Below are 21,611 nucleotides of genomic sequence, written 5' to 3' on the forward strand. Positions count from 1 at the left end.
TTAACCCCTCCACCCTGAAGCCTGTTTTCACCTTCCTGACCAGGCCAAATTTTACAATTCTGACCACTGTCACTTTATGAGATCGTAACTCTGGAACGATTCCATACATCCCACTGATTCTGAGAATGTTTTCTCGTGATATATTGTACTTCATGATAGTGATAACATTAGTTTGATATGGCTCGCGTTTATTTGTGAAAAAAATGAAAATTTGGCCAAAATTTTGATACAGGAAAGATATATATCTTTGTACCCTGTTAGCCAGTAGATAGAAAAATATTTAGAATTGAGAGTCCTCAGTGGTTGATACCTTTTAATGGCTAACTGAAAAGATGGTAACACATTGCAAGCTTTCAAGCTACTCAGGTCTCTTCATCAGGCTAGACTAATACAACATCTGAAGAATCACATATTTATACACAAAACAGCACAGAAATAACGCAATAGATAAGACAAGTGACATGAAGCTAAATTGTCATTATGGGAGAGGGATAAACATAAATATTGGAACAGTTCATCCTCTTGGCAGGTCTGCATCCTCTTGGCAGGTCTCCTGGTAATGCTCTTAGGAAGGCGCGCCCCGCTTCCTGCACATACTTAAAACAGCAGGGCACCTGTTCTCTATTAGAGCTCTCTGTGCTGTGATGTTCTGTGCATAAAAGGCATCCTCCCCTTGAGCGAGGTCCCTGAACAACGTGTTCATTCTGTGGGATGTCTGCCTCCTACTCAGGCAACACGCTGCTGTGACCTGCGTTCTGAAGGCTGTTGTTTGCATTACTCTAATACCTCTGTCTTCTCAGAATCCTCTACTGGCAATTCCCTCTGGACACTTCGGTTTCTATCCCAGACTGACCAAGGCACTCCTCTCAGAATCATCCAGATATCATTGCCAGCTAGATCAGCCTTTCTGAGATTACACAGAACTTCCGGGATTCTCGCCATCTCCTCTATACGGTCTGTATGGGTCGTCCCTCTGGTCCAGGTATCACGGCATTAAGGTTACCTGGTATTGCGATGGGGGAATCCCTGTATAGGGGTACACCTTGCCTGGTGCTCCAATACGTGGTTCTGTGTCGTGGTCCAGAGGGTTCTTCCCTCAGGCACCTTTTCCATTTGTTTGATTCATTTAATAAACATCCTTGGTTTTTTGAAGCTCATTCTGTCTCTTGTGTATCGGGTATACAGCTACCACTGCGCCATCAGTGGTCTAGAGGTTCCAATATACATCTTCACGCCCTGTGGGCGTAACACTGGGAAAACAGTAAAAATGGCACCAAAATTACAACACTTTCTGCTGAATGTAGAAATACCCCATATGTGGCCGTACAGTACTCCCTCCTGGAGAGACTCAGGAGGGATGGAGTGCTATTTGCCTCCTGGAGCCTAGATTTTCCTAGAATAATTTGTGGACTCCATAAGTGTTAGAAAAGCAAAATCCCCCCTCAAGTGACCTCATTTTGGAAATTATACCCCTTTGGGAATTTATCTACAGGTGTAGTGACGATTTTGACTCCATAGGTGTTTTACAGAAACAAGCAGCAGTGGATGTCGCTGAGTGGAAATTGCAAACTGCCATTGTAGTGATCAGTACGTTGCAGTCATCAGTATGTTATGCCCAGCCCGTGCTTCTGAAGGCATGCACCCATAAGTTAGGTGGGCTCTCATCACTACAGAAATGCCAAACATGTGGGTGCTAGATGTGGTTTAAGCACACTGGGGCTCAAAAGGGAGAGGGACATTTGGATTTGGAAGTGGAGAATTTGCTGATTATTTTTTGTGGGGGAGTGAGGAGCTATTTCGTTTTTCCAGAGCCTTTGTGCTAATGTGGCGCCCCCAGGAGTATGGTCGCCACAGTGGCATTACCTTCCTCCTAGGGAGTGTGATGTCATGCTTGGAAGCAATATAGGATCTCTCTGGCAGTTAATTACAACACACAACACAGCTTCCACTCCAGGCCAGCAGAAGGAGCTCTGAACCAAAACTGGGGGAAGAGCTACACTCAGGGGGCCAGGAAGCGAAAAATGAGGAGTTTGTGTGAGGAGGGCAAGGTGTGTGGACGTGAGGAGAAGAGCTGGTGGATTGAGCAAAGAGTTCAGGCTCATTCCCAGCGATAGCGCATAATCTGGAGCCCGGTCTCCAAGGCTGTAAGGACACTGATGGTCCTGCAACAGAAATCGGAGGAATAGGAAGCTGTAAATGCTCTATTCCCATATAAGACTCGGAGGCACAACAGCGACGTGTGAGCCAGAAGAGAAAGGCTACCGCTGTCTGTCATACGAGGGAGTTCTAAAGAGAATAAGCAAGTGGAACTACAGTGTAACACTGTACTGCAAGTACCTAAAGATAAGAGCTAGGAAGGAGACTACACAACCCATCTGCATAGAGAGATTCCTAAGTTGCTTCCAGGCTAGCCCGCTCCTGTGCCATCTGTAATCTGGACCCTGGACTGCGTTTGCCAAGCAAAGTAAAGGTAAAGAAACTGCACCCTGTTGTGTCCTTGCCTTCTTCCTGCAAACTCTCCAGCACTGCTACATCTCTGTGCCAAACACTACACCCTCTTCCTCAACACCTATCCTCTTCATCTACTCTGCCCTGGGACTACTGCCCTGCCTGTGGAGGGCTACACCATCATTGCTGCACCCCACCATCTGTCCCAGAGGATCTGTCCGCAGCGTCGGCTTAACATCTTCATTGCCGAACACCACAGGTGGCGTCACGAATCATTCACTCATAAACTTTATTCCACCACTCAATTCCCTTTTACATGGGCGCCCAGGCCACGGACCGGGTCACCGCTACTGTGAAATTCCCCTCTGAGAGACCGGCCCGGTACCAAGTACACCACAGTCCTGGGAGGGCGACCCATTTTGGCGTCGAGAACAGGATTTACGGAGCCCGATGCCACCGGGTCCTGCGTGCCATAGACTGTATTGTGTGCCATAGACTGTCGGCGCCATCACCGCCATTACCCCACTGCTTGGCGCGCGCGGGAAACCAGAGGGGCGGACCGTCGTGGGCGGAGCCATCCAAAAAGCGCGGAAAGTGAAGTGTTGCGCAGGAAGAGGCCAGCGCATGAGAAGTGAGAAGCCACGGCCTGCAGTTCCGGCTTCCCCCGATCATCCAGTCGCAGAGCAGCAATCCAATCGTTAACTAGGGGGGGAAGAGAATGTCTGAAGCAAGAGTAGACACAGCGGCGGACGCCACTGCAAGCTCCACAGTGCCACAAGCTGCAGGGCCCAGCGCAGCTGCGGCTCCCATAGCACCGCTGCATCCGGCAGCCAGCGCTGCCACCAGCGCACCGCAAGAATCAGCGCCCACCGTAGCAGTCCCCATCATGCCGCTGTCCATGCCCTATATACCGGGAGCGGCCTGGTTACCGCAGTACTCAGGGGAGTCACATACCCTGAGTGAATTCAAAGAGAGACTGTGCAGCTTGTTTGAGGTGTATCCTCTGTCTGAAAGCCAGAAAGTGAACATCCTTATTGGGCAGCTAACTGGTGCAGCGCAAAGGGAAGTAAAAGCCTGGTAGAACTGATAAAGAGACTGCTAAAAAATTTTGGGCTAAGCTAAGAAGCACCTTTGACACCGGCACTGCAGCTGAAATAAAGATGAGATTCTTTGGGTGTAAGCAGCGAGTGCAAGACAGTATACGGGACTATGCTCTTAACCTGCAGGAGGCGCTGCGAGCCATAAAGCAGATTGACCCAAACAGTGTGAAAGATGGAGACAAACTGTTAAAGGAGCAATTTATTGAGGGACTCCTATCCAGTACCCACAGAGCACAGCTGCACATCATAGCCCTACAGAACCCTGATCTAGACTTTGCAGACTTCAAGGACAGGGCTATCTGGGTACTGCTTGAACCAAATGTCAGCCGTCCAGCGCCCCCTAGGCGCCCAGCGATAACATACCATCAAGAAGCAGCTTCTTTCACTCTCAGCCCCGTGGAGGCTGATGCACAGACTCTGGACAAAGACCCTTCTGCCGAACTGCGTCTTCAGGTCCAGGAGCTGACCAAAAATATGGCTGCACTTGCCAAAACTGTGCAGTCCCTGCAGGTGTCATCCAAGGAGAAGATCCAGCTGGTCTCCAGTCCAGAGGATGTCCCGTGGCTACGGAAGAAGAGGATCCCGCCACTCCGAGGGAGAAAACGATCGCTATGACCTGGACGGACGTCCCATCTGTCACCGCTGCAGCAAGGCAGGCCACATCGCAAGATTCTGTTATTTAAACGAGCAACCCCTGGGGCAGAGGGCCAACCCCCAGGACTAGGACCACAAGGCCCAAAGAACTGGCGAGCCAAGTATGTTGGAGGGCGACTGGTCCTCCCAGTGGGGATTGACGGCATCCCCATGAACGCTTTGCTGGACACTGGCTCTCAGGTGACAACTATGCCATATATCCTTTACAAGCAGTATTGTGCTGACTCTGAACTTACCTGTGGCCCAAGTGATGAACTCACAGTAGTGGCCAGCAATGGTCAGTCTTTGCTGCAAGTAGGATGTAAAGAGATTACCATTAAAGTGGGGAGAGTAGAGTTAAAATCTCAAGGTCTGATAGTTGTAGACATTGATCAACGAGAATGTAATCCAATGATGACCTTAGGTACTAATATGATTGAAAATTGTGTTGCCAAGGTTATTGTTTTGTTACAACAGGTGGCTGAGACTGCTGGTTCCAGTGAACAACGAGTCCTGCAGAAGGAGATCAAGGCCCTGATATAAAGACAGCAGGTAGAACTGTCTGGCGGAGAAATTGGCAGCGTCAGAGTGAGTGATCCTTTCCCCATTGCGATACCCCCCAGATGTGAAATGTTGATTTGGTGTCGGGCAGCCATAGGCCTCAGAGGAAAAGATTACCAAGCCTTGGTAGAGCCAGTGTACTCTGATAGCAGGCCCACTGTCCTGACAGCCAGAGGGGTAGTTGATGTCCGCAAAGGGAGAGTACCTGTACGCCTCTTGAATTGTGCGGAGGAAGAGGCCACAATACCTCGGTATGCCACAATTGCTAAGCTGCTTACTGTCAGTAACAATGCAATACGGGCAACAGAGCCCTTGGTCTCATCTGACCAGGTTGAGGACAATAGCTCTGTAAAGCAGCTGGAGGAGTGGTGTCAGCAGCTGCAAGTGGGAACTGACTCCACCCCTTCATACCAAAAGAATGGGGTTTACCGAGTGACTCAGGAGTATGAGCGGGTATTCAGTAAACACCCTCTAGACTTTGGGAAGGCAAAAAGGGTTCAACACCATATCCCCACTGGAGATCATCCACCCATCAAAGAAAGGTACCGGCCTATACCCCCAACACAATATCAATGTGCCAAAAGTATGTTGCGGGAAATGAAGGAAGCTGGGGTGATTAGAGACAGTTGTAGCCCCTGGGAAGCCCCAATAGTCTTTGTGAAAAAGAAAGATGGTACCATGAGAATGTGTGTTGATTACAGAAAAATTAACAGCATTACACATAAAGATGCCTACCCATTACCCAGAATTGAGGAGTTGTTAGCTGCACTTAAAACTGCTAACTATTTTTCCACCTTAGATCTCCCTAGTGGGTACTGGCAGGTTCCCGTGGCAGAGGCAGACAAGGAGAAAACAGCGTTTACTACACCAATGGGTCTCTGCGAGTTCAACTACATGCCGTTCGGGCTCTGCACCGCCCCTGGGACATTTCAACGGCTAATGGAGTGCTGTCTTGGACACAAGAACTTCGAGACAGTCCTGTTGTACCTTGATGATGTCATTGTTTTCTCTAAGACTTATGAAGACAATCTGAAGCACTTGGCTGAGGTGTTTGAAGCCTTGTCCAACTTTGGCCTGAAAGTGAAGCCATCCAAATGCCACCTCCTGAAGCCCAAGGTACAGTACCTTGGTCATGTAGTGAGTGCAGAAGGTGTGGCACCGGATCCTGACAAAGTCACCGTCATCCGGGACTGGCAGAAGCCCAGCAACCTCCATGAAATATGTCAATTCCTTGGGTTGGTAGGCTACTACCAAAGGTTCGTCAAAGGCTTCACTGAGATAGCCACCCCTATGCAAAATCTTCTGGTGGGCCAACCCATGAAAGCCAGGATGAAGAGTCCTACATTTGAATGGAATGAGGAACTGGAGAGGTCCTTCACTCGACTGAAGATGGCTCTCCAGGGAGATGAAGTTCTGGCCTACCCAGATTATGACCAACCATTTGTTCTGTATACTGATGCCAGCAACATGGGACTGGGAGCAGTACTGTCACAGGTACAAAATGGCAAAGAAAGAGTGATCTTCTACTCCAGCAGGAAGCTTCGTCCCACGCAAAGGAACCCTGACAACTACAGTTCCTTCAAACTGGAGTTCCTTGCCATAGTCTGGGCTGTGACTGAACGATTCAAGCATTACCTAGCTTCAGCCAAGTTTACCATCTTCACGAACAACAACCCGTTGACTCACTTGGAAACTGCAAGACTAGGTGCACTGGAGCAGCGATGGATGGCCCGGCTTCTTAACTATGAATTTACCGTCAAGTACCGAGTGGGGCACAAGAATGCCAATGCTGATGCACTGTCCAGAATGCCTAATCTGCCAGATGCAGGACAAGATCCTGAGGCACTCGAAGAAATAGAGTTACCTGCCTTCCACCGGCCAATTGCGGCCTAACGTGCCCAAGGAGTGAGAAACAGACGGTCTGTCATGAAAGAGGCCACCCTAAATCCATTGCCTCATCATGACTGGGCAGAAACGCAGGATAGCGACCCCGCAGTCCGCCTGGTAAAGGAGCTACTGTCACAAGCTGACTCACGCCCAGATCCAGATGCTCCTGAAGAAGCCCAGCAGTTGTGGAAGAAAAGAAGACGGCTGTTCATCTATGAGGGAAAGCTGTGCCGGAGGAGTATCAATGCCCGCACTCATGAGCTGGTCTGGCAAGTGATAGTCCCAAAGAGGGAGGCATCAATGGTCTTGGAAGCACACCACAATGGAGCTGGACACTTCGGATGGAAGAAATTGGAGGCCTTGCTATGAGAGAGAGAGTCTACTGGGCTGGTATGAGGAAAGCCATTGAAAATTGGTGACGGGAGTAAGGACCGTAACAGCCAACGAGCTCCTTTGCAGCCAATAATAACCAAACAACCACTTGAGTTTGTCGCCCTGGACCATGTGAAGCTGGTCCCAAGCCGTTCAGGCTACGTTTATGCTCTTACCATCGTTGACCACTACTCGAGATTCCTGGTAGTCGTGCCTGTCAAGGATAAAACAGCCAGGATAGCAGCCAGAGCATTCCAACAGCACTTTTGTAGACCACACGGATATCCCGAGCGAGTGCTTACAGATCAAGGTCCAGCCTTTGAGGCAAAAGTGTTCCAGGAATTCTGTAACTTGTACAGTTGCAAGAAGATCAGGACAACACCGTCCCATCCACAGACCAATGGCATGTGTGAAAAGATGAATCAAGAGGTGATCGATCTACTGAAGACCTTGCCTTTGGAAGAGATGAATCTGTGGCCAGAGAAGTTGCAAGATCTGGTAGACCTCTACAATCACATTCCTGTGAATTCCACCAACTGCACTCCAGCCTACCTAATGAGAGCGAGGCCTGGCAAGCTGCCTATTGATTTGGATATGGGAGTCCTCACACCTGAAGTAACATCACCAGATGCTGACTGGGATACAGAGCGGCAGCAGCAATACCGAAGAGTACAAGAGTGTGTTGAAAAGAGTCTAGCTCAGGCGAGACAAAAACAAGAAAAGGACTACAATCAACATGCCCCTGCAGTTCCATTGTCACCAGGAGAACAAGTGCTAAAGAGGAAAAGGAGGATGCATAAATTGGATGACCAATGGGAAGCTGAACCCTACACCGTCCTACCATCAAACTTTGACAACACCAAAGTGTGCCTTATCAGTAAGGATGGAGGAGAAACCTCATCAGCAGTGTCGAGAGATCATCTGAAACTGTGCCCTGACCAACTAAAGGACAGAATGGAAGAACAAAACAACCTTCAGCCCATAGAGGAAGAAGAAGAAAAGGTCAGCACTGTACTCGGAGAATTCCCTGCAAAATGGACTGGAGCGAATCAAGCCATAGTGGTGCCAGTTTTGACCTTTCCCCAACTGGTAGTGCAAGAAGAAGTGACTCAAGACCACCCTGAAAACCAGCAAGTACAAGCAGCAGATGCCACACCAGCAGTGGAACAAGAGAATTCTCACCCTGCCAGTGGTGAATCTGTCATGCCCACAATAAGTAGAAGTGGTCCTAGGAAATCTAGTATCCCTGTGCTACGCAGAATCAACAGTAATGTAGCCAGTACAACACATACTACACCAGTAGTAGTTAACACAAGGCATCCAGTAAGGTCCCCAACAACACCAGTGCTACGTAGGTCTGTCCGTAGTACCCAAGGTATTTCACCCCTAAGGTTCTGCATATAGATACGTTTTTGTAAATGTTAAACTGTAAATATGCAATGTTTCAAACTTATGTGCCTACAGAGACTCTGTAAGAACTCTTTTTGAACAATCTCAGTTTGTTTTTGATGGACAATTGGGCCACAGGACTATGTGTGGTCAAAACTTTCTTGTAAATAGTTTACCAACTTGCTCAAAAAATGGACCATGGACATTGACGCATGGACTTATCGTCATCAGGACTATTTTTGGAGCTTTGGTTTTTGTAATTTTTCATTTTTGATATCTTGTAACAGTTACAATTGTTCATCTGTTTATATGTTTACATGTTTTTTTCCTCAGTCCGGGAGTACTGAATTGCACTAGGGGGGAATGTGGCGCCCCCAGGAGTATGGTCGCCACAGTGGCATTACTGTTATGAATGGGTCACCGAGGAGGTAAAAATAAACAACAAGCTAAGTCTCAGAAAATCAGAGAAGCTGGTAACTATGCAGATTGCAGATCCCTGAACTTAACCGCACAACTAGCAGCAGTCGTGGAGCGTTCCTACGTTGGTCCTAGATGCCTCGTCACAACCAGAGAGCTACATAAGCCTAAAGCAGGAAAAGAGGAAAACTAACTGCCCCAGAGCAGACCCCAAAGGAAAGACAGCCCCCCACATGTATTGACGGTGAAACAAGATGAAATTACAAACAAAGGCAGGAAAATAGGCTGAGCAAACGATGGGGCCCGGCTAACTAAGCAGGACAGGAAAGGAAAGACACTGTCTGCAATCTGCCAAAACAAACCTACAAAAATATTGTCCAACACTTCTGATAACAAAATTACCCCTGAAGTCACTAGACTTCTACACTCTGAAATATTCTGAGACAGAGCAAAAAGAGGCCAATCCAATAAGGGACAAAAAGCAGCTTGGCAAATACTGATACATAGGAATGGAAATTCAGCATAACCCCAGCAGGGGCAGGCTGACCACACCAGTAACTGAACTGACCAACAAGCGCAAGTGTGAACAATAGCAAAAAACAAACTTAACTTGAGAAGACTGGAAGAGAGCTGAAGTCCAGGACCTGAGACGCAGACTGAATCACCAGCACTAGGATAGGGCGTCGGCTGTCTTATATCCAGTCTGATACTCCAGAGATCCAATCGTTATCTTCCTCATCAGGTGGCAGATCACTACCACTTAAACCAACCTCACTACCTCCTGTCACCACCAGAGGGAGAACGGGAGGGGAACTCTCAACTGGTGGAGCCGAAAATGAGTTCATAACACATTACCTTCCTCCTAGGGAGTGTGATGTCATGCTTGGAAGCAATAAAGGATCTCTCTGGTAGTTAATTACAACACACAACACAGCTTCCACTCCAGGCCAACAGAGGGAGCTCTGAACCAAAACTGGGGGAAAAGCTACACTCCGGGGGCCAGGAAGGGAAAAATGAGGAGTTCGTGTGAGAAGGGGAAACTTGCGTGGATGTGAGGAGAAGAGCTGGGGGATTGAGCAAAGAGTTCAGGCTCATTCCCAGCGATAGCGCATGATCTGGAGCCCGGTCTCCAAGGCTGTAAGGACACTGATGGTACTGCAACAGAAACCAGAGGAATAGGAAGCTGTAAATGCTCTATTCCCATATAAGACTCGGAGGCACAACAGCGACGTGTGAGCCAGAAGAGAAAGGCTACAGCTGTCTGCCATACGAGGGAGTTCTAAAGAGAATAAGCAAGTGGAACTTCAGTGCAACACCGTACTGCAAGTACCTAAAGATAAGCGCTAGGAAGGAGACTACACAACCCATCTGCATAGAGTGAGATTCCTAAGTTGCATCCAGGCTAGCCTGCTCCTGTGCCATCTGTAATCTGGACTCAGGACTGCATTTGCCAAGCAAAGTAAAGGTAAAGAAACTGCACCCTGTTGTGTCCTTGCCTTCTTCCTGCAAACTCTCCAGCACTGCTACATCTCTGTGCCAAACACTACACCCTCTTCCTCAACACCTATCCTCTTCATCTACTCTGCCCTGGGACTACTGCCCTGCCTGTGGAGGGCTACACCTTCATTGCTGCAACCCACCATCTGTCCCAGAGGATCTGTCCGCAGCGTCGGCTTAACATCTTCATTGCCGAACACCACAGGTGGCGTCACGAATCATTCACTCATAAACTTTATTCCACCATTCAATTCCCTTTTACATGGGCGCCCAGGGCCACGGGCTGGGTCACTGCTACTGTGACATTCCCCTCTGAGAGACTGGCCCGGTACCGAGTACCCCACAGCCCTGGGAGGGCGACCCACTACCAGTAACGTGGAAGCTCGTATGTTTCCTTTAACAGATGACAGACCTGAGTGGGGGCTTGCATTTTTGTGGATTGAGTTGAAGCTTTTATTGGGAACATTTTACATAACATTTAGCACATTTATCCAGCGCTCTACGCTGAGCATTTACATCGGGGTTTCCATCTAAATCTTCGAGTGATGTGAGAGATGAAACCCCCAATTGATCCATTCACTATAATGAGGCAGCAGAGTTACTCTGGACTCCCATCTGGCCTCTGTTCAGCGGTGTCCTTTTCATAAGTGCACAAAACTGTGGCCGAGGGCACTTTTATTGTGTCCCAAAAAGATGGACACCACAGGATCACAGGTCCTGTAAGGTCCACAGTGCCTCCATCTGTCTCATTATAGGGAATCTTCCGCCAAAGGTTTAATCTGAATCACGTATTTCAGAGATTTACACAGAAACCATAGTGTAAGCGCTGAGCGCAGAGCTAAGGATAAATGTGCGCTAAGCCTTACTGTGATCTTTGGGAGGCAGAATGAAAAAAATCAACAGCAGGTGAGGAATTTGTTTTAATTTTTTTTTACGCCGTTCTTCATGTGGTATAAGTGATTAGGCGACTTTATTCTTAAGGTCGGTGAGATTACAGTGATACCAGATTTATATTGTGCTTTTATGTTTCACGCTTTTTATTGTGAAAACTAGTTTTTGCATCACCCCATTTTGAGAGCTATAATTTTTCCATATTTCGGCCAACAGTCTTGTGATGGCTTGTTTTTTGAGGGAAAACAGCAAAAGAGCAAAAAGGTTTACCCGTCCAGGCCTCCAGACAAATGCACCCTGAATAAAAAGTGCAAAAAACACATTAAGAAAATGTGGAGTATTGCTGATATTTTATGTGTTTTTTGCACTTTTTATTCAGGGTGCAGTTGGGCCCATTTGGTCTTGTAAACTGCGGTGTCTGTTCACATGGCATGCATTTTGATAGCGCTGGGCAGCCCACCTGAGCTAATAGAAGGGTGTCACTACTAGGCTGGCCTAGTTGCTGTGCATGGCCATAGTGTGAACAGCGCCGCATACAAGTTTATTGTGCATTAACATACCAGGCAACCGCCCCCTCCATGTATTGGTAGGCTGTGAGCGGTTGTTTCATCGGTATTCTTGCACCTGTGTTGCCATCTTAATTATATGGGTCCACTGCATCCTGATAGTGCATTTGCCTTGTTTTTTGAGGGACGAGCTGACATTTTTATTGATACCATTTTCGGGCACATGACATTTTTCATAGAATCATAGAATCGTAGAGTTGGAAGGGACCTCCTGGGCCATCTGGTCCAACCCCCTGCTCAAAGCAGGATTCGCTAAATCATCCCAGTCAGATGTCTGTCCAGCCTCTGTTTGAAGACTTCCATTGAAGGAGAACTCACCACTTCTCGTGGCAGCCTGTTCCACTCATTGATCACTCTAACTGTCAAAAAGTTTTTTCTAATATCTAATCTGTGTCTCCTCCCATTCAGTTTCATCCCATTGCTTCTAGTCTTTCCTTGTGCAAATGAGAATAAAGTTGATCCTTCTACAATGTGACAGCCCTTTAGATATTTGTAGACAGCTATTAAGTCTCCTCTCAGTCTTCTCTTTTGCAAACTAAACATTCCCAAATCCTGCAACCTTTCCTCATAAGACAGGGTTTGCAGACCGGTCACCATTCTGGTCGCTCTTTTCTGAACTTGCTCCAGTTTGTTGATGTCTTTTTTAAAATGTGGTGCCCAAAACTGGACACAATATTCCAGATGAGGTCTGACCAAAGAGGAGTAGAGGGAAATAATGACTTCACGTGATCTAGACTGTATGCTTCTGTTAATACATCCTAGAATTGCATTTGCCTTTTTTGCTGCTGCATCACACTGTTGACTCATATTCAGTCTGTGATCTATTAGTATACCCAAGTCTTTTTCACATGTGCTGTCACTTAGCCCTATTCCTCCCATTCTATATATGCTTTTTCCATTTTTATTGCCCAGATGTAGTACTTTGCATTTCTCCCTGTTAAAAACCATTCTGTTAGTTGCTGCCCACTTCTCCAGTTTATTTAAATCTTTTTGAATCCTCTCTCTCTCTTCTCTAGTATTAGCTATCCCTCCTAGCTTTGTGTCATCAGCAAATTTAATCAGTTTACCCTCAATTCCTTCATCTAAATCGTTGATAAAGATGTTGAACAATACAGGGCCCAGGACAGAGCCCTGTGGTACCCCACTTGAGACATTCTTCCAACTGGATGTGCAGCCATTTACGACCATTCTTTGGGTCCGATCACTAAGCCAGTTATGAATCCACCTAACAGTTGCCTTGTCCATTCCATACTTAATCATTTTTTCAATAAGGATTGTATGAGAGACTTTGTCAAATGCTTTGCTGAAGTCAAGATATACTATATCTACAGCATTTCCTTGATCTACCCAATCAGTGATACCGTCATAGAAGGAAATTAAGTTAGTCTGACATGACTTATTAGTTACAAACCCATGCTGACTCTGTTTAATCACTTCATTCTTATCCAGGTATTGACATACATGTTGTTTAATAATTTGTTCAAAGATCTTTCCTGGTATAGAAGTCAGACTCACCGGCCTATAGTTACCTGGGTCCACCTTCTTCCCCTTTTTGAAGATAGGAACAACATTTGCTCTTCTCCAGTCTTCTGGCACTTCTCCTGTTCTCCAAGAATTTTCAAAGATTATAGAGAGGGGTTCAAAAATTTCTTCTGCTATCTCCTTCAGTACTCTGGGGTGTAATTCATCTGGACCTGGAGACTTGAATTCATTTAGGCTAGCTAAGTGTTTCCTCACTATCTTTCTGTTTATAGATATCCTGGATTCTTCTATTCCCTTAATAGGACAGTGAATAACAGTTGATGTTACATTTCCTTTCTGAGAGAAAACAGATGCAAAATAGGAATTTAAAAGTTCAGCCTTCTCAACATCCTGTCTTACCATTTCATCATTTTCATCCTGTAAAAATCCTATAGCATCTTTGACTTTTCTTTTACTTTTGACATATCCCCAAAATCCTTTATTATTGCTTTTGACATCTCTTGCAAGCCTCAATTCATTTTCAGCTTTAGCTAATCTGATTTGTGCCCTGCAGGTTCTGCAGACAGCATTATATTCTTCTTTAGATATGCCTCCCTCTTTCCATTTTATAAACATTTTTTTCTTCCTTTTTAGCATGTGCTTAAGTTCTGTGTTCATCCATCCTGGTTTCCTTAACTGCTTCCTATTCTTCCCTCTTTTCGGAATTGTTAACAACTGTGCTTTGAGAATTTCATTTTTCAAGATTTCCCATCCTTCCTGGACATTTTTGTCTTTAAGGATATCCAGCCATTGGATCCCTCCAATTCTCTTTCTGAATCCCTTAAAATCTGCCTTTCTGAAATCTAACCTTGATGTCTGAGTCTTCACAGGTCTTCCGCCTCTAGTTATCCAAAATTCTAAAATAGCATGGTCGCTACCTCCTAGGGTCCCAGCCACTTTTACCTCCTCAACCATTTCCTCCCTGTTTATAAGGATTAGATCCAAGGTAGCAGTTCCCCTTGTTTTCTCCCTTACCTTTTGGAAGATAAAGTTGTCAGCAAGAGAGGATAAGAATTTCCTTGACCTGTTAGTTTTGCCTGAGAGAGATTCCCAACAAATGTCTGGATAGTTGAAATCTCCCATGACAACTATGTCATATTTTTTGGAGAACTTGGCCATTTGATGCATAAAGAGTTCATCCATAGCTTCAGCTTGCACAGGCGGCCTGTAGTAAATGCCTACAATGGTGTCCTTTCCATTGTTCTGTCCTTGTATTCTTACCCAAACAGTTTCCACAGAACTCCCAGTCTCTGAAGCTTCAATCTCTGTGCAGATATACGCGTTTCTAACATACAATGCAACACCCCCTCCTCGTTTATCAAGTCTGTTTCTTGCAAATAAGTTGTATCCTTCTAGTCTTGTATTCCAATCATGTGTATTGTCCCACCAAGTTTCAGTGATTCCAATGACATATTTCTTTTCCTGTGTTAGTAGTTCCAATTCTCCTTGTTTGTTGCCCATGCTTTGTGCATTAATATAGAAACATTTTAGTTTGTGATTGGTTTCTCTTTCTCCAATATTTTTATTAATTAGATTCTTTCGTCTTTGTTCTTCCTTTCCACTTCTAATAGCAGAGTTCTCAATAGCATTTGTCAGGTGTATGGCTTTTTCTGGTCTTTTGCTTCCCTTCCCATGTTGTTCTAGTTTAAAGCTCTCCTTACAAGTGTAGCAAGGCGACTTCCAAATACATGCTTACCAGTCTTCGTAAGGTGCACCCCATCTCTAGCAAGTAGTCCATCGTATAAGTAGTTCACTCCGTGATCCAGAAATCCAAATCGTTGCTGACGGCACCATCGACGTAGCCAGTTGTTCACCTGCAGAATCTTATTCCACCTTCTTGTTCCATGGCCATCCACTGGGAGGATGGAAGAGAAGACCACCTGCGCTCCCAGTTCTTTCACTTTCTTGCCTAAGTCTTCAAAGTCTCTGCAGATGGTTTCCAGGTCGTTTCTTGCAGTGTCATTTGTCCCCACATGTAGTAGCAGGAATGGGTAGTCATCTGTAGGTCTGAAGAGTCCTGATATCCTGTCAGACACATCTTTAATTTTTGCACCTGGAAGACAACACATTTCTCTTGAAGTTATATCCGGTCTGCAGATAGCGGCCTCAGTTCCTCTCAACAGGGAATCCCCCATGACCACCACTCTCCGTTTCTTCTTCACAACATTTTTCTTTCTCCTTCCAGGAGGACTCTGAAGGCGTACAAGGTTGCTGCTTGTTGGCAAAGTCTTATCCTGATGTATTTCTTCATTGTTTTCCTGCGTGAGAGCCTGGTATTGGTTTCTGAGCAGTATGGGTGCTGACTGCCTCCTGATCCTCCTGCTTCTCTGGGTCACATGTCTCCATTCCTCTGTTTCTTCAGGTGCACTTCGAATTTCTTCTCTTTCTGTAACATGAAGAGATAATTCTGCTCTGTCCAAGAACTCTTCACCTTCCTTAATGATCTTCAACGTAGCTAACCTCTCTTCGAGATTTTGCAACTTTTCCTCCAACAGGGACACAAGCTTGCATTTGTGGCATGTGAAGTTTGGCTTTTCCACTGGTAAGTCTGTGAACATGTAGCAAGAAATGCAGCTCACCAAATGGCTCCTGGCCTCTTCCATCTTGAGATTTCTTAAAAACGATGAAAGATGAGCCCAACTTCGTGCGCCGATAGGCTCGCGGTTTTTCCGATTTCCTCTTTTCAGCTGCAACGGCCAAAACCCAGTGATCGTTGAGCTCGCGGAGACTCTTCACTTATCCCAGAAGGCACTGGGAATATGCAAATGATCTCCTCAAGACTCTTCCCCTGGTTTTCCGATTTCCTCTTTTCAGCTGCAACGGCCAAAACCCAGTGATCGTTGAGCTCGCGGAGACTCTTCACTTATCCCAGAAGGCACTGGGAATATGCAAATGATCTCCTCAAGACTCTTCCCCTGGTTTTCCGATTTCCTCTTTTCAGCTGCAACGGCCAAAACCCAGTGATCGTTGAGCTCGCGGAGACTCTTCACTTATCCCAGAAGGCACTGGGAATATGCAAATGATCTCCTCAAGACTCTTCCCCTGGTTTTCCGATTTCCTCTTTTCAGCTGCAACGGCCAAAACCCAGTGATCGTTGAGCTCGCGGAGACTCTTCACTTATCCCAGAAGGCACTGGGAATATGCAAATGATCTCCTCAAGACTCTTCCCCTGATCATCAAAAAATATCTTGCAATCACATACAAGACATTTTTTATCGCTTTCTATTCCGATTTTTGGGAGACAGAATAAACAAAACCAGCAATTGTTTTTTTTCATACTGTTCAGATTGTGGTAAAATTGGTAAGGCTACTTTCACACATCAGGTTTTTTCCGACAGGCAGGATCTGGCTATTTTTAGAAAAAACAGATCCGGCGTAAATTTTGAAGAACTGACGAAATGGATCCGTTTTTCTGCTGGATCCATCTAACAGGTTTATATCTGTTTCCTGGAAGCTGGCCAATTGGATCTGAGCATGCGCAGACTTAAAAATCGGATCCGGTGGCCGGATCCGTCTTTTTCTGGATTCGGCGCATTCCGGCACCCATAGGCTTCCATTATAGCAAAAAAAACGGAAGCGCCGGATCGGCGCTGTCCGTTTTTTCACCGCAGACAAAAACGTTACTAGAGATGTTTTTCCAGAATCTGGAATGAAATATTTAGCCGGATACGGTGAAAACCGGAAGAAACGGAAGGCCATGCGGCACGATCCAGCGCTGATACAATTCAATGAGAGAAAACTGGATCCGACGGCAGCTTTCGCCGGTTCCGTTTTTATAACAAATAGCCGGATCCTGCCTGTTGGAAAAAACCTGATGTGTGAAAGTAGCCTAAGGCAGCTTTATTCTTCGAGTCAGTACGATTACAGCCATACCCAACTTATATATTTTTTTTTGTTTTGGTGCTTTTGCATAAAAAGTATAAAGGAGAAAAAATAATTATTTTTGCATCGCTTTATTCTGGCAGATATATCTTTTTATTTTTCTGCTGATGGAGCTGTATGATGACTTTTTTTTTGCGATACAAGATGACGTTTTCAGCTGCAACATTTTTATTTACATTCATCTTTTTCTTCGGTGGTATGAAGATAAAGCATTGGTTATTGCCTCTTTTTTACAGTGTTCAGTGAAGGAATTAACTAGTGGGAAAGTTTTATAGAGCGGGTCGTTACTGACGCAGAGATAGCAAATATGTATAGTTTTATTGTTTATTCTTTTATTTACCGTATATACTCGAGTATAAGCTGACCCGAGTATAAGCCCAGGCACCTAATTATACCTAAAAAAAAACTGGGCAAACTTATTGACTTGAGTATAAGCCTGGTATGCATTGTCCCCTCATCCCCATCCTGGTATGCATGGGCTCCTCATCCCTATCCTGGTATGCATGGCTCCTCATCCCTATCCTGGTATGCATGGCTCCTCATCCCTATCCTGGTATGCATGGCTCCTCATCCCTATCCTGGTATGCATGGCTCCTCATCCCTATCCTGGTATGCATGGCTCCTCATCCCTATCCTCGTATGCATTGCCCCCTCATCCATATCCTGGTATGCATGGCTCCTCATCCCTTTCCTTGTCTGCATGGCTCCTCATCCCTAGCCTTGCATGCATGGTTCCTCATCTGTATCCTTGTATACAAGGCTCCCCATCCTAGTATGATTGGTCCCCATTAGTGATGAGCGAGTATACTCATTGCTCGGGTGGTCTCCGAGTATTTTGACGGGCTCAGAGATTTAGCTTTCTTTGCCTCAGCTTCATGATTCGAGTCTGCTACACAGCTTGAATACATGTGTGGAATGCCTGGTTGTTAGGGAATTCCCACATGTATTCAGCCTGTCTACAAGTCGTAAATCATGCAGCTGAGACGACGAAAACTAAATCTCTGAGCATGCCAAAATACTCGGAGATCACCCTAGCATGCTCGGGGAGACCCGAGCAACGATGCTACTCGCCCATTACTAGTCCCCATCCATATTCTTGTATGCATGGCTCCATCCTTATGCTTGTATTCATGGCCCCCCTCCATATCCTTGTATACATGGCCCCAACCCTATCGGTGTATGCATTGCTCATTCCCTATCCATGTATGCATGGCTCCATCCCTATCCTTGTATGCATGGCTCCATCCCTATCCTTGTATGCATGGCTCCATCACTATTCTTGTATGCATGGCTCAATCTCTATCCATGTATGCATGGCTCCATCCCTATCCTTGTATACAAAGCCCCAACCCTATCCTTGAATGCATGGCCTCATTCCTATCCTTGTATGCATGGTTCCATCCCTATCTGTGTATGCATGACCCCATCTGTCCTGGTATGATTGGCCCCCATCAAAACACATAAAAAATAAACCATTCTACTTAACTTCCTGCGCTCCCTGGCAGCGTCTTGTTCCGGCGAGAGCAGCTGTTTTATGCTTGTAAGCAGCGCATGGCAGGGACATTGCTCACAAGCAGAGCACAGCTGGCGGAATACTCACCGCTCCCCACGCCGGAACTATGTGCGTGGAGGGCTCTGAGTATTAAGTAGCCCATGGGAGTGGAGAAAGGTGAATATTAATTTCTCTTAAGTAGGGGCACACGTAACCACCTGGCAGCAGCAGGAGCCGGCTGCTGCGGCTGACACTGTGCGCGCTATTACAGAGAAATGAATATTCATTGCCAGTGCAGTGAATATTTATTTCTCTTTAGCAGCGGGCACAGGCTTTAGCTGCAGCATCCGGCTCCTGCCTCCTGTCCCCTGCTGCTCAGTCGCTGCCCCTCTCCCTCCATGTTCTGGACAGCTTACTCGAGTATAAGCCGAGGGGGGGCGTTTTCAGCACAAAAAGTGGTGAAAAACTCGGCTTATACTCGAGTATATACGGTATATAAATAAATGTATTTATTGGAAAAATATTTGATTATTTTTTTTCTTTATTTGGGGATTTTGTAAAAAATATTTTAACACTTTGTAATAAAGATTTTTTATTTTTTAACTTTTTTACAGTGTCCTATCCTGGGACATCACTGTACTACATCAGATTGCTGATCTGTTGTTCTGCAATGCAGAATATCGGAGCAGCATCTGACAGGCAGGGAAAGAGTCGTCTCAGGTCCTGCTCTCTGTAGGCACTGGGAAGGCACTTCCATGTAGGACCCGGAAGGACCCCGCCGCTATCTTGGGGCTGGGGTCCCCATGGATGCCATCAGCACAACGCGTTTGCATAGCATTGTCCTAATGGAAGCGTTTAGGGAGCCCCCTCCCTGTGTGATGCTCCTCTATGTCACTGTCACTACTGACAGCAGCATTAGAGGTGTTAAATGCCTGCAGTTCCCTCAGAGCAGTACTAATATTGCACATGTCAGAAAGGGGTTAAAGAGATTAAAATATTTGTGAAAAAAACCTTTACATTTTTTAAATACCGTAGTTTTATTTTTTTAATGATAAATTCCCATTAACAATTGGTCATTAATGTTACCGAACTTGAAAACCCCTTTGAAATCTGGAAAACAGCAGACGATTGCTAGGCTGGTATAGGGAGACAGACTGTTAGCAGTGCATCATATACAGTAGCAGATACTGATAATCAGGGATAAACGTACAATCTCTGTAGCTATGGTCCTAAAAGCAGAGAACTAATGGACTTTTTCAAAACATAAAAAAGAAATCTGTTTATTACATAGCATCTATACACGTAGGGAATATGGTAATATGATGACCCAGATAACTTCAGGAAGCACTTTTTCTAATTGACAACAGACGTAATGGTTTACAGGAGTGTGTCAATCCAAACTGAAAGTATTCTAACATCTACTGCCTTTCTGCAGAAACTGGAGAATTAATCAAATATTCTAATTAGGGTACTCGATCCACCCTTGTTCTGGCTAACCAGTTCAGTGCATTGTTCTGTCCATTAGTTCTGTATACATCCATTTCACTCACCGGTGATGAACTTGTAGCACTGGCTGCTTAAGCTTTCTCTGCAGGCAGTGCTCTCTCCTGGAAAACCAGTGTTGTTAATCACCAGTAAGGGAGGAAGGGACATGCAAAACCAGTGGGGTGTGGTGCGTGCACTGAGCTTCTTGGCTACGCCAAACAGGCATTAAGCACCCTAATTAGCAAATTTGATTAAAGGAGTTGTCCCTAGAGTTGAGCGAAACAGGTCGGTCAGATTCAAAAGTCGCCGACTTTCATGAAACGAAACCCAACCACAGTGTGAAGTCGGCCATGCGGTCGGCGACCCAAGCGTCAAAGTCGGGTTTCGCCGAATGCTTGCACGTGACTTTTTTCAGCCAATGAGAGAAGCGGAGCGTAGCGGGAGCGTAGCTGGAGTGGGAGTGGGAGAGAGAGAGGGAGGGAGAGAGAAGAGAGAGAGAGATTTCGCCGCCTCTAGGGTTAAAATTCATGTCAGGTGTGTTTACAGTCCTCCACTCACTGCCGACTTTTCTCCCTATTGACTTGCATTGGGTTTCATGTTTCACAACTTATCCCGACTTTTCCCCATAGTTGGCCGATTTCGTTCGACTCGACTTTTGAGAAAGTCGGGCTTCATGAAACCTGACTCGACCCTAAAAAAGGCAAAGTCGCCCATCTCTAGTTGTCCGACAAACAAAAGTTCTTTTTTTTCACTAAATCTTGGAATAATAATTTCCACAATTGGATGTGAGTAAATAAAATGTACCTGTGCTGAGATAATCTTATAAATGTGCCCCTGCTGTGTACTGTGTAATGTCCGTGTCTGACCATACAGGAACATGGTCTGACCATACCACAGCTCCTGGGCAGGGAAGAAGGAAGTGTATACAGCCATTATAGCATGGGATGCAAATAATTCATTCTTTGAAGTAAAACATTGTTTAAAAACAGGCAGGAAAATGTTTTCCCACACAGAAATAATCAGCTGTAATCTTGCAATGTCTTTATTCTCTCTTTTGCTTCCTCCCCTGCCCAGGAGATGTAGTAAGATCAGACCATGTCCCTGTATGATCAGACACAGCCATTACACAGTAAATTGCAGGGGCACAATTATAAGATTATCTTAGCACAGGAACATTTTATTCAAACACATGAAATTGTGAAAGTTATTATTATTCAAAGATATATTGATTAAAATGAACTTTTGTTTGTGGGAAAATCCCTTTAAACTTCAGTTCAGGTAGATTGGAGGCAGAGATTAGAAAACTAAAAGTGTGATTTTTATAGGGGCTATATCGCCTACAAGGCTATGTGCATCGTTTATAATGTAAAATTTGTGGTCAGCAAGGGATTAAAAAAACAATCTACAGTAGACTAAAGGCCCCGTCACACACAGCGATCTCGCTAGCGAGATCGCTGATTTTGTGACGCC

General features: G+C 45.6%; 1 long non-coding RNA gene across 1 annotated transcript; it reads right to left on the reverse strand.

Moving 5' to 3' along the window:
• Positions 1–298: 298 nt before the first annotated feature.
• LOC141058590 (uncharacterized) lies at positions 299–20,268 on the reverse strand. The gene is made up of 2 exons (XR_012222262.1): positions 20,207–20,268; positions 299–1,250 (listed from the first exon to the last, which is right to left on the reverse strand). It is a non-coding gene; the product is annotated as an uncharacterized lncRNA (long non-coding RNA).
• Between the last annotated feature and the right edge of the window lie 1,343 nt (positions 20,269–21,611).

Source organism: Dendrobates tinctorius, unplaced genomic scaffold (assembly GCF_039654945.1).
Source record: "Dendrobates tinctorius isolate UK_male_01 unplaced genomic scaffold, ASM3965494v1 ptg000213l, whole genome shotgun sequence".
NCBI lineage: Eukaryota > Metazoa > Chordata > Amphibia > Anura > Dendrobatidae > Dendrobates > Dendrobates tinctorius.